Raw genomic sequence first — 13429 nt, 5'->3', positions numbered from 1 at the left:
GTACTATTCATTTGTGAATCTCAGGATCATGGCTGTTAATGTGCTTAAATGGCACCTGGAGGGGGTTCATGGGCGTGACAGCCAGGGCCCCAGAGGGACGGAGAGATGGGAAGGGACAGCTCAGTCCCGACTCCATGCGTCCTGGTGTTCTCAGTCACTGGTCCCACGTACCTGGGTTTTTCAGCGGTTTAGTCTCTTGCGTGGGGGGCCCAGAAGTCAAGCAAAGATCAGCTGTGAGGGTGGTGATGTTGGTTTCTGGAGGTTTGGGGCTCCCGGGGTTCATCTGGTGCAGGCGGAGAGAGAGGATGCCTGCTCCCATCTGAGGTGCCCTTGCGAAATCAGGCTGGTACATGGTCTGGAGCCATCCCTGCAGCAAGCTGCTTGGTTCTGAGATTCATATGTGAGTCTTCATCTCATTTTCTTTTTTTTTTTCTTTTTGGGTCACACCTGGCAATGCACAGGGGTTTACTCCTGGCTCTGCGCTCAGGAATTACTCCTGGCAGTGCTCAGGGGACCATATGGGATGCTGGGAATTGAACCCGGGTTGGCCGCGTGCAAGGCAAACGCCCTACCCGCTGTGCTATCGCTCCAGCCCCCTTGTCTCATTTTCTTAATGCTCTGTGGTGCTCCTGCTTTTATCCTATCCACCTGGGGCAGTTTCTGGCAGAAGAGAAATCTGGAGATTTCTCTTCCCGAGTTCTGCTCATACCCTGGCATTTGGATCTGCACTAACACCTGAGACCCCCCAAGACGGTCTGTCTACATCAGGGTAAAGTAAGCCTTCGTGCTAGGAGGCCATCACTTCAGCAACCCCTCAGAGCAAATCTTGGAGGTGAAGCATTAGGGTCTGTGAGAGCCTTCTCAGAAGAAAAGCTAGAGGAAGTGCAGGCAGCATTTCTTCACCCATTCATTCATTCATCACTTAGGAGCACTGTGTGCTTGGGCACACACAGAAGGCAACGTCTTAATTTTTTGTTTCTTTTTGGGCCACACCCAGTGGTGTCCAGGAGGTACTCTTGGCTCTGCATTCAGGGATCACCTTGGCGGTGCTTGGAGGACTATACGGAGTACTGGGGATGGAAGTGAGGTCAGCCACATGCAAAGCAAGCACCCATTTCTTGGGTCCAAGAGGGGACATCCCCACCCTCTGCTCTCCTTCTTCCAAACTCTCAGCACTGGGGGCTTCAGACTCTGGGGGGCATCCACGTGTCCCAGAATCTCACTGGTGTTTCATGAAAATACCTCTGGGATGTTTTGGTTAGCTCTTTGGAGGGAGGGGGTGTCTTGCTTAGTTTGGGGGGCACTCTAGCTGGTGTTCAGGGGCCATCTCAGGCTGTTCCTGGGTGTTGCTCACGGCGGTGCTCAGGACCCAGGTGATGTGCTGGGTTGGAGCCTGGGCCTCTTTCATACAAACCATGAGCTCCTGGCCCCTGGCCCCTGGCCTCTCTCTGTGGCTAGGCGGGGGTGGGATGGGCGGGGGCGGGTACTCTTCCTTATTTCTACTCTGTCGATTCTCCAAGTTTCAATTGCATCTCAAGCTTCCGATGTAGCATCTTCATGTGACCTCCAGGGAGCCTCTGAGCCACAGGGGCTTTTAATGAGGTCACTGTGTTCTCCAAAGTCCTGAGTATTTGGGGTTCGCACCACAGCGCCTGCAGCTCTGTACATCCCCATCCTCCAGCAATTGTACCATCAGGTTATATATTTCTCATTATTTGCTCACTTGGGGGCTATTCTACTAGGTGCTCGCTCTCACTGGAGTCTTCCTCACTAATTTCCCAAGGCCAGAGAGGTGGAACGTGTCTCCACTGAGCTTCCTCACCACAAAACCTGAAAAAGTCTTTGGCTGCCTCTAACCGTTCTTATGGAAGAACGTGTGCCAGGATGCCCATGGCCCTGGATCCTCTGCTCCTGTTCAGGCTGATGGCGGCCGGCACGTTGGCAGTGGCGTGCAAGCACCACCAGTGTCCATGTCCACACTGGTTTGTCTTCCCAGTCTGGGATTTGCAAAGAACGGCTCTTCCACCTCACCATTCACTCCTCCCCTGTCCAGGCCCTGGCAAGCTTCGCTATCCCCGAGTCTTGGCACTGCACGGCTCTGGACCCTTCATTGAGGCACACGTCCTTCTGAGCTGAGCCAGGCGCACCCGTCTGCGTCGCACGCGGCTACACATTTCCTTCCTTCTAGCTGCGCGACAAGATTCCATTGCTTTCAAGACCGTTTCAGCTTCCTCCTTGTCGGAAGTCTCAGGTTTCCTTTCACCTTCCTGTTATGCAACATTGCGGCTCTGAGCACGAATTTTTGAAGGATCTATTCAAGTTTCTGCTTTTGACTTTGGGTGATCTACGCCCACGCATAAAAATGACTGGGTCGCGAGTTACTATTATTTCAGGAAAAACATTATCTGGAGCAAGCCCGGTTTCATCATCCCCACGTCCTTGCCAACATTTGTTATTTCCCTTTTTCCTCGCATTCACCAGCCTAATGGGCACTTCAGGATGGGGTTGCAATTCTTATTAACCTACATGGGAGACGTTGAGCATGTATTTCAAGTGCTTCTTTGGTTATTTTCATATCTTTGGACAAAATGTATGCTAATCCGTTCCTTTACTAAAATAACTTTAAACTCTTATTGTTGAAGGCATTTTTAGTTTTTGTAGCATCATTTGGGTTGTCTCCCTGCAGCGCTAAGGAGAACTGGCAGCCCTACCCCTTCAGGGGCCTGGTCAGTTTCCGAGGTGCTGCGGGCTCCTCCTGGCTGTGCTCCGGGTTCTCAGACCACACCCCGTGGTCTCACAGCTGACTCCTGACTCTGTGCTCAGAGATCACTCCTGGTGAGGATTGAGAGACCATGCATGGTGCCGGAACTTGAGCGCCAGTTAGCCACGTGCAAGTCAAACGCCCCACTCGCTGTACGACCATTCAGGCACACAAGTGCCTTTTTAAAAAATGTGTTCATCTGGGGGCCACAATTGGCAGTGCTCAGGGCATACTCCTGGCTCTGTGTTCAGGGATCACGCCTGGCAGGGCTCAGAGCACCCTCTGTGGTGACAGGGATCAAACCTGGGTCGGCTGCATGCAAGGCAAGCCCCCGATCTGCTGTCCCTGGCCTCCACGAGTGCCTTTTTAGAAGTGAAAAATCCCTTAGAAATCCCTTCCCAAAGGAGAGTTGGAAGGGCACTTGCCTTGCACATGGCTAACATGGACTCCATCCCCGGCATCCCCTATGGTCCTCGGAGCCCCCCAGGAGTAATTCTTGAGTGCAGAGCGAGGAATAACCCTACACACACACACCTGACTCTCTCTACTCGCTCTCACTCTACTCTCACCTCACCCCTGCCCACCACTCCCGCATGTTCACTCCCCACTGCCCTCCGTGGAGAGGCTCCCCACGTCTACTTCCCGCCCTTCCTCCTCATTCTGAAGCATCGTCCTGCCTGGAGGCTGGACCTGTCCTCTGGGCATCACAGTATCTGTTACCTGCACGACTTTCCTCACCCTATTACCACGCGACATGTTCTGTCACTCAAGACGGTGCTCCCTGGCTCCCTGGATGCGCTTCCCGGGACACAGAGTGCAGATGCTGTGACTGCACCTCACCTCAGGCACCCCCAGGCTGGTGGCACTGGAATAGGTCTCAGCACACATGCTGAATGAGTGCAACCCGGAACCACACACTGAGTGTCATGATGACGAGTCCAGACATGGGGGTCAACTCAAGAAGCGGAAATGAGGTGAGAGAAACGTTTCAGAGGAAGTGCACACTTCACCTCAGTGTGCCAGAGGTTCCGGCCGAGTTGGGCGTGTAAATCCGGGAGGTGCCGAAGGGGAAGGATGTGGGTATTAGGTCACAGCGAGCGTAGGGGGTCACAGCTACCCGGGAAGTCTGTGGAGGGAGCCCCTAGTCTTCGGCAGTAAGAGTAAAAAGGCACCTCGTTCTGCATCTGAGCATCTATGGCCATGCAGTGTGGAGCCTTGGGTGGAGGAAAGGTGGAGGCAGGTGCCGAGGGGGGCTCGGAGAATATGCAGTGACAAAACCAGATGGGGAGGATGAGGAAGGCTTGTCAAGGAAAGGTGCTAGAGGAATAATGAGAAGAGGCTGCTTCCTAATAAGAAGAGGGACCGGAGCGATAGCACAGCAGGTAGGGCATTTGCCTTGCACGTGGCCGACCCGAGTTCGATCCCCAGCACCCCATATGATCCCCCAGGTACCGCCAGAAGTAATTCCTGAGTGCAGAGCAGGAGTAACCCCTGAGCATCGCTGGGTGTGACCCAAATAGCAAAGAAAAAAATAATAAGAAGAAGAAGGATCCAATGGGAGACTCTTACCTGAGTTCACATGAGATGCAGCCACGGTGTCTGCAATGTGACAGGGAGCAAGAGCCAATGAGATCACAGGGGTGCACTTGCTGAAAGCAACCAATCCCCGGGGCCTTCCTGGAGGAGGTGTGGGTGTGATGTGGCATCGAGACACCCTCCTACTCACCTCCTGGATGGTGTGTGTGTCCTCCTCGGCACCTGAGGGCCCGCAGCCTCCCTCCTTCGGCTCCTCTCCTGTGAGAAGGGACCAGGACCTGTCCCTCCCTCAGACTGCATGCAGGGCTACAAAGCCCCTTCACTGTCAGAGAAAGGCGGCCATGAGTGTGGCTCTCCACATTCAGAACTCTTGAGGTGACTCTGTCCTAGACAATGGGTGGGCGGGGTCCCGGAATTCTGGGGTGCACGTCACCACCCCTCAGCCTCCTGCCTGTCACCCGGACCACTCAGGTCCCTTGGGCACTGGATCTGGATTCCACCGTGCTCCCCGAACCCCTGGCACTCGTGGGCGGTGGTCACGGGCATCGGTAGGGCAAGAGGACGAGAAGCAGCTGAGTCTGTGACCACCAGAACCACGTTCCCACCCGGGCTCCCTCCAGGATGGGACCAGGATGTCCCCTTAGCCCTCCTGCTGCCTGTGGACCGGACCCCAGCTCGCTTCTTCAGGACTTAGAATAAAATCAGCACCTCACAGGGAAGACTTCCTGGAGACTCTGGGCCCCTCTAGCCAGCTCCTAAATACAAAGAAGGATGTAGGAGTCCCAGATTTTAGCTGGGCAAGAGGTGGAGTGACAGCAGACACTCGGCGGCCTGGACCCACGGGCCATGATGTGGTGGCTCGGGAGAGCCCATGAAGGCTCCGTGAACAGGTGGGTCACCAGCTGGAGTGATGCGATGCTCCTGTGGACAGCTGCTCCCTCGCCCCCGCAGTGGCCATGTGGCTGTGGCAGCCATGTTCCTGTCCGGCCGGTGAGCCCTCTCGTGGGGGCGGGGAGAGGGGAGCTATCTGTGCCCTTGGGGGCCCAGCCTGGGTGCCAGAAGCTCTTCACTGTCCCGCCAATTTGCTTTGGACTTTTCAAAGTCCATTAGTAAGTGTCTCTGGGATGGCAGGGACTGAGGAGGAGAAATAACCTGGGGCGGGGAGGGGAGCACTGGAGGAAGAGAATGGTCACTCCGTAAGACCAGTGTGAAGTCAACTTTATGAAAGGGACCTGTAGACGGGGGTCTCTGTCAAAAAAATAAAATAAGTCCCCGCCCCATTCCACCACCTGAGCTCTGTCCACCATGACCCCCGGCAGTGACCTCGGCGCCAGTCAAACCCTTGAGGAGTGTGAGATGGCCCTGGCCAGCTATGCCACATCCTGGATGCCATCCCGGTCTGTGAAGCAGGGGGTCCCACACAGGGAAGCAGCGGAGGTCTGTAAGGACCACCCCAGACCTCCAGGAGTCAACAAAAAGTAGGAGGGAGTTTCAACCAAGCCACCAGCACAAAAGCAGCCAGTGTCCCAGCATGGTACTCCTGTCCTCTCCGCCCCCGCACACAAGGACATGGGGGACGTGTTCCCACACTCACAGGATACACGCTATCCGGCTGGCTCTCCCCCGAGTCCCGCTGCTGCACCAAGGGCTCCCCACAGGGAGATTGGACGTGGGTGAGGGTGAGCGCCATGGAGACAGAGTCTTGGGGTCCAGGGAGCTGAGGGCAAATGGCATCCTCAAATCAGGGGCTCCCTGTCCACAGGCTTAGCCAGAGCCCAAGGAGGAGGACAAAGGGGGGGTGAGAGACTTGGGGGTCAGAGGGCGGGTCTGAGGTGTGTTTCACAGAGAAGGCTTGAGCATTGTCCCAGCTTCTCCCTCTGAGCCCCGCAGTCTTCACCTGCACCCCTCCCAGGGCGAGTCCCCGTCCCCACCCCACCCCCTGCCATCCCTCCCTGGGCCTCCATGTCCTCTGTGCCCTACCTGGACACTCCGCCAACCGTCCCCCCGGCATGTCACCACATGTCACCTCCCTTGAATGGAAGCTGAGCACCCGGGCAGAGTCTATCCGTACCCCCCAAGGGCCTCCACAGACCCTGAACCCCACACCCGGAGCCCGCGAGGTAACCCTGTTCCCAGGTTCAGTCCGGGAACCTCAGAAACACTCGAGGGGCTGGAGCAATAGCACAGTGGGGAGGGCATTTGCCTTGCACATGGATGACCCGGGTTCGATTCCCAGCATCCCATATGGTCCCCTGACACCGCCAGGGGTAATTCCTGAGTGCAGAGCCAGGAGTGACCCCTGTGCATTGCCGGGTGTGACCCAAAAAAAAGCAAAAAAAAAAAAAAAGAAACACTTGAGGTGTGGAGGGCAGGAAGTTGAGGGCTGCTCTGCCGGCACATGCGGGGACCCTCAGCCTCACCGGCTCTTCTGCTCTGCTGCTCACCTCTGAGCACTAGTCGTCCGGGCCAGGACGGCTGCTCAGGCGGGCTTTTCTCTAGCCAGAAGGTAGAAGAAGGGGCAGGATTCCTCAGATTCCCCCAAAGACCCTCTCTCCGCCTGGAAGTACTCTGCGCCCAGGTCCCTCCTCTGAGCACCACATCCAAGGAACAGCTGCAGGTGCTATAAACGCCCCAGTCCATAAATGTCCACATATGCCCATAAGTTCCACAGACTGGCCTCACTTTTATGCGTTAGGTTGTTTGTGTCCAGTCACAGCCCTTAAGGCTGGCAGCTGGGGGACGGATAGGTGATGTGGCTCGGCCGGTTGTGAACCATCAGACTCTAGACCAACGGCTGTGGGGTCAGAGTGGATGGCATTGTTTTTGCTGGATATTAACCCTAAGTGTTTTAGGCTTCATCAGTGAATGGCCCCTCTTCCTCCTCCGAGAGAAGCTTATCGTGCTCTTGCTAGCATCCCTAATTTAAAGTTTATCTTAAACCTCTCCTCTGTATTTTCCCTCTCATTGTCACAGTTCTCCAAGTCAGTCTTGATTACTTATAGGCCAAAACTTTCTGGTAATTCTGTGCTTTGTATTTGAAGTGTTGTGTATTTGTACCTGCTTTTCTATTTCCCCTATAACTTTTTTTTAAAAAAATTTATTAGTGAATTACTGTGAGGTATAGTTACAGACTTATAAACTTTTTTTTTTTTGCTTTTTGGGTCACACCCGGCGATGCACAGGGGTTACTTCTGGTTCTACACTCAGGAATTACTCCTGGTGGTGCTCAGGGGACCATATGGGATGCTGGGATTCGAACCCGGGTCGGCCGCATGCAAGGCAAACGCCCTACCTGCTGTGCTATTGCTCCAGCCCCTGGACTTATAAACTTTTGTGCTTGCATTTCACACATAATGGTCGAGTGCCCATCCCTCCACCAGTGCCCATTTTCCACCACCAATGACCCCAGCATCCCTCCTGCCATCACTATCCCATCCTTTCCCCCCACACACACACCTTTGTGGCAGGGCATTCCCTTTTGCTCTCTCTCTCCTTTTGGGTGTTGTGGTTTGTAATAGAGGTATTAAGTGGCCATCATGTTCGGTTTATAGTCTGCTTTCAGTCCACCTCTCCCATCTTGAGCGGGCCCTCCTAGCATCCTTTACTTGGTGGTCCCTTCTCTATCTGAGCTGCCTTTTCCCCCAGCATGCAAGGTCGGCTTCTATGCTGTGGAATAATCCTCCTGGTACTTATCTCTACTGTTCTTGGGTATTAGTCTCCCATTCTGTTACTTTATACTCCACAAATGAGTGCAATCTTTCTATGTCTATCCCTCTCTTTCTGACTCATTTCACTTAACGTGATACTTTCCATGTTGATCCACCTATATGCAAATTTCATGATTTCATCTTTTCTAACAGCTGCATAGTATTCCATTGTGTAGATGTACCAAAGTTTCTTTAACCAGTCATCTTGTGTGCCAAGCAATGTGGAGGTCAGAGAGGTCGCTGCGAACGTGGGGAGCACTGTAGCACTGTAGCACTGTCATCCCATTGTTCATCAATTTGCTCGAGCAGGCACCAGTAATGTCTCCATTGTGAGACTTGTTGTTAATGTTTTTGGCATATCGAATACACCAAGGGGAGCTTGCCAGGCTCTGCCGTGCATGCTGGCTACTCTAGATAGCTTGCCGGGCTCTCGGAGAGGGTCAGAGGAATCGAACCTGGGTTGTGGTCTTAAATCTTAGAAGGGCTCTGGATTTGATGCGGGGCTTTTGCATGTGCCCTGCTTTCATGGACTTAGGTATCAGGCCGGGACCTGAGCTCTAGTCTATGGTCTAGATTCTGAATTTGATGTTTTTGCTTTTGATTTTGGATGACACCTTGCTGTGCTCAGGGCTGGCTCTGGCTCTGGCTCAGGAATGAACCCTGGAAGTGTTCAGAGGACCATGTGTGGATCTGGAGACTGGCCCCGTGCAAGGCAAGCTATTGGCTCTAGACTCTCCTGGGTTCTAGGTCATCCCGGCTCTAGATTCTCTCAGCTCTAGACTATCAGGTTGCGGGCTCTTGGTTCTAGACTACCCTGATCCTAGATTATCTACGTTTTAGGCTATTTTAGTTGCAGGCTCTCTTCAGTTTTGGAATCTCCTGGTTCTAGATTGTCCTGGGTTCTGGGACACCCTGGTTCTGGGCGACTTTGGTCCTGGTCTGGTGTTGTTCTAGACTCTCCAGGTTCTAGGCTGTCTCTGTTCTGGGTTCTTCTCTCTGGGCAGTCTTGGTTCTGGGTTGCCTTGGTTCTAAACTCTCCTATTCTAGATTATCCTGTCACAGGCCCTCTTGATTCTGGACTATTCTTCTTCCAAGCTCTCTTGTCCTGGGCTCCCTCAGTTCTAGGCTTGCCTTTAGCCCCCCGCCCGCCCCCCAGCTCTTCACTAACCCCCGGGCAGAAACCAGAAACAACAATGGGCTCCACACACAGCATAGCACCCTCAACCGAAATTCCCTGTCTTTGGGGACACTCATGGGCGGACACAGCGGCGGTGATGACCCACTGCCTGGGGAGCAGGGCACCCCCACAGAGGAAATGCCTGGACCTTACCCACAGGGAAGGCAGGTGAGTGCAAAGTGCTGTCCCCCTTACTCCCGGATGCCAAGCGCCCACACAGCCCCCCTTTCTCTCCCTGAACTCCAGAGCTCTCCCCTCCCCCTGCCCAACCCACCAATGCTAAACCTTACGATGGCCCCATCACTGCGCCCAACATAAGGGGAAGCTTCCAGCTCTTGTCACCTCCATAGCTTCAGTCATTTGCCCCCATGCCCTGGCCCCTTTGTACCCCACTTCCACACCATACACACAAATTAATTTGATTTTTAAAAACATTACGGGAGCCAGAGGGGGCTGGAGCGATAGCACAGCGAGTAGGGCATTTGCATTGCACACGACCGACCCAGGTTCCATTCCTCCATCCGAAAGGGATGTACCCAAGCTACCGAGAGTATACTGCCCGCAGGTAGAGCCTGGCAAGCTACCCGTGGCATATTTGATATGCCAAAAAAAGTAACAACAAGTCTCAGGAGATGTTACTGGTGCCCGCTCAAGCAAATTGATGAACAACAGGACGACAGTGCAACACTGCTATGAAAGCAGAGCCATAGTACAGCGGGGAGGGCTCTTGCCTTGCATGCCACCGACCTGGATTTGGTACCAGGTATCCCATACTGAGCTGCGCCAGGAGTGATTCTTGAGCACAGAGCCAGGGGTAACTCTTGAGCATCACCAGGTGTGTCCCCTCAAAAAATTATGTTGAGGGGCTGAAGTGATAGTACAGTGGCTCGCATGGGTTCAATATCCAGCATCCCATATGGTCCCCCAAGCCCCACCAGGAGTGAGCCCTGAGTGCAGAGCCAGGATCAGGCCCTGAGCACAGCTGCATGTGACCCAAGACGGCATCCTCAGGGGGAAAAAAAAACCCAAATCAAAAATATGTTGAAATGTCCAATTTAGAACTGGGGGGATCATTCAAAGGGTGGGGTACTGACCCTGCAAGCAGGAGGCCCAGGTGCCATTCCCAGAACCCCCCCACCCCAGAATGACCCAAGTGTGGCCCCAATAAAATAGGCAACCCAAAGTCACTCCTGGTGGGGTCCTGGGGACCCTGTGCAGTTCTGGGCATCAAATTAGGGTCAGTCCCATGCAAGGCCAGAACCTTAACACCCCTACAACCCAGACCCCAGAACTTTCTGGTCTCTAGCTGAATTCCGTCCCCCTACCCATCCTGACCCCCACGCGCATCCCACTAACTGGCCCCCTGAACCTGACTTCTCAGGGACCTTTCCTTTCTGGATTTGCCTCCCTTGCTGGGACAACCCGAGCTGGCCTGTTGGAAACGGAGTGGGGGCTGGGGGAGGCAGAGAACCGCCCTTCCTTCCCGTGGCTGAATCACATCCCAGTGTCCCCATGGACAAGTATGTGTTGACCCTAGAACTCCTTACTGGGGTTCACTTCCTCATTCCTCCTGCCCTTCTGCCTGCCCGTTGTCAACACATACTTGAGCAGCCACGTTGGTCATGGCCCTAATGCAGGGCGGTGATGCCAGTGACCCAGCAGACAGAAACCTCTGCTCCTTTTCGGGATGGCGTGGGGGAAAAGTCTCGTGAGCTGCACATCAGGCGGACGTGGCGGGCTGAGGAGGATGAGAAAGATGGAGGGTTAGGAAAGTGCCATCTTCCTGACTTTCTTTTTCCTTTTTGGTCTTTGGGCTACACCCAGCGGTGCTCAGGGCTGACACCTGGCTCTGTGCTCACCCCTACGGGTGGGGGGACTGATCCTGGCCCGTCTGCATCTAAGACGAGTGCCTCCGCCGGCGCTCTCTCCTGACTCTCGAACCCAGGGACTTGCATGTATTCTTTTTTTACCTCCCTCCTCCCCTTGTCTTCAGGGGACCCCCACACCCAAACATTCTGCTCACACCCTTGGCTTTGACGCCCACTAGGTTGCACACGCTCACGGGGCAGGGGGTGCCGTGCTCTTAGCCTCGGCGTCCTCACACTGGGCTGCAGTGCTCTCTGCTCTCTGGGCTGACCCGCACTTCTGGCATGTCCAGAAACTGCTTCCTGGTGGCAGTGCTCAGGTATCTCTCTAGTGACAGGGCTGGCCAGGGCTTAGGCCCCTGGGCAGTGTCCACCTACCCCTGGCGGCAGGCAACCCCTCACAGTGTGCGTGTGTGTGTGTGTGTGTGTGTGTGTGTGTGTGTGTGTGTTCGTGCTAGGATGGTTCTTGGTATGTCTTAGCCCCAGGAGTTCCCCTCGTGACCTTATGCTGCAGACGGGCACTCTAAACCACTGTGTTCTTCCCCTTGGGTGTCCCCAAGATGCCTTTGACGCAGACCTGGAGGAAGGGGAAGAATCTGTCCCTGCGGAGGGGACAGCACATGGTGAAAAGGAGGGGCCAGTGTGGCGGGGACAATGGAGGGGGCGGGGGTTGAGGAAAGCCGGGTTGTGGCACACAAACCGAGAGGCTGAGCGAGCAGAGGCCTGGCCTGAGAGCATCCCCCCAAACCCTCGACTCTCCTCTCTGCTCCCAGAAGTGATCTGGTTTGTCTCGGGGGTGGTGGACGCTCCAGCTGTGCGTGGGGGCTGGCCCGGGCTCCCCGGGCCCAGTGTTTGGGCCGGGTTGCACCGTTCTCCATGCTGGGGATTGAACCTGAAAAACGGACTCAGCCCTTTCAGCCATTCCTGTGGCCCCCGCAACACCTTTTTAATTTGGGGGGTGGGGGAGGGTGTTGGTGACATGTGGCAGTGCTCAGGGCTGAGTCCGGGGTCTGTGCTCAGGGATCACTCCAGGCAGGGCTCAGAGGATCCGACTGGGTGCTGGGAATCAGCCCGAGGTTGGCCACACGCGAGGCCAGCGCCCTCCGCACTCGAGTGGGCTCTTCTTTCCTCCCGGAACGTCCTGACCCTTCCAGCGGGCCTGGGAGAAACAAACTGCAGGCAGCAGGCGAGGCGGAAGAGGCAGCATCCCAGGCCAGGGTGTTGCCCAAGGCGGGCGGAGGTTCTGAGCCACCGCTGGGGGTGGAGGCCGAGGAACAAAGGGGTCGCCGGTGCCTTGCGAGAGCGGTGGGATTAGCACCCAGACAAAAGGTCAGAGGCCTCCATTGTCCCGGGAAGGAAGCAAGAAGAGCAGGCGCAGCTTCAGGTGCGGGCTGGGCAGGAAGTGGGGCTCTGCTGGCCTGGGCCTGGCTCAGCCCGAGGGGCACTGGGTAGGCGGGGCCGCCCGAGAACTTGGCCTTCAGGAATTTCAGGAGCCCCTTGTGTGCAGTGGGAGGCTGGGCTGGGCTCGGGTTGGGTTGGGGACCTGGAGACCCAGGAGCGGGCAGGGCTGAATTTCGGGCAGTGGGTGGTGCAGGTGCTCGGGTGGCTGGGTACGTTGTGTGTCTGCAGAACTGCTTGCAGGGGATTGGGGGGTGTCAGCGTGTCTCTGAGGTGGAAGAGAGGTGGTCCAGCAGCTCCGGAGAATGGCATGGGGGGGCGGGATCTGTGATTACAGGGCAGAGCTTCCACAGAGATCCAGGGCCAGGTTGCACCCCTGGGAATGGGTGAGGATGCGGAGAGAATGGGGGTGCACGCTGAGGCTTCAGTCCCCCCAGGGCTCCCCGCCCCGGCTGACTGTCCTTGCTTCTGCTGTACAGCCCTCCCTGGGCTTCTGGGTGGGGTGCGAGTGAGCGCCACGGGACAGGCACCCGAGGGAGGGGGGACCTGGTACTATGAGTGTCTCTGGGGCCTCTGATCAGCTGTGCTTTGGTGCATTGTTACCCCCCCATCCGCAATGTGCCACACCCCCATATGCCTGAGCCTCCTGTTGCATGATGTGGAAAGGGAGAGGAATGAGGTGGGTGCCCAACGTGAGCCCCTGAGTGAGTGGCAAACCCCAGCCGTCTCCCACGTCCGTTACCCAGGTCCATGGGGGCCATTGCCAGAAGTGCCCGCACTGTCTGCCGTGTGCGGGTCCCCTCAGCCTGGCCTGGGACCCCGAGCCGTCTCTAGCTCCTTTGGGTGGGAGCTCTGTCCCACTAACATTGCTGAAGCCCCCCTCATTGGTGGGGCTTAGTCTGGGGCGATCCTGGGTGCCCCTTGCTTGCACCCCTCCCTGGCACTTCTTACAGGTGCTCTGTGCCGTCTCCCCTCTCACCCTGCC

The sequence above is a fragment of the Sorex araneus genome, chromosome 8 (assembly GCF_027595985.1).
Source record: "Sorex araneus isolate mSorAra2 chromosome 8, mSorAra2.pri, whole genome shotgun sequence".
Classification (NCBI taxonomy): domain Eukaryota; kingdom Metazoa; phylum Chordata; class Mammalia; order Eulipotyphla; family Soricidae; genus Sorex; species Sorex araneus.
The sequence above is the reverse complement of the archived record's forward strand: the minus strand, read 5'-3'. Positions refer to the sequence as shown.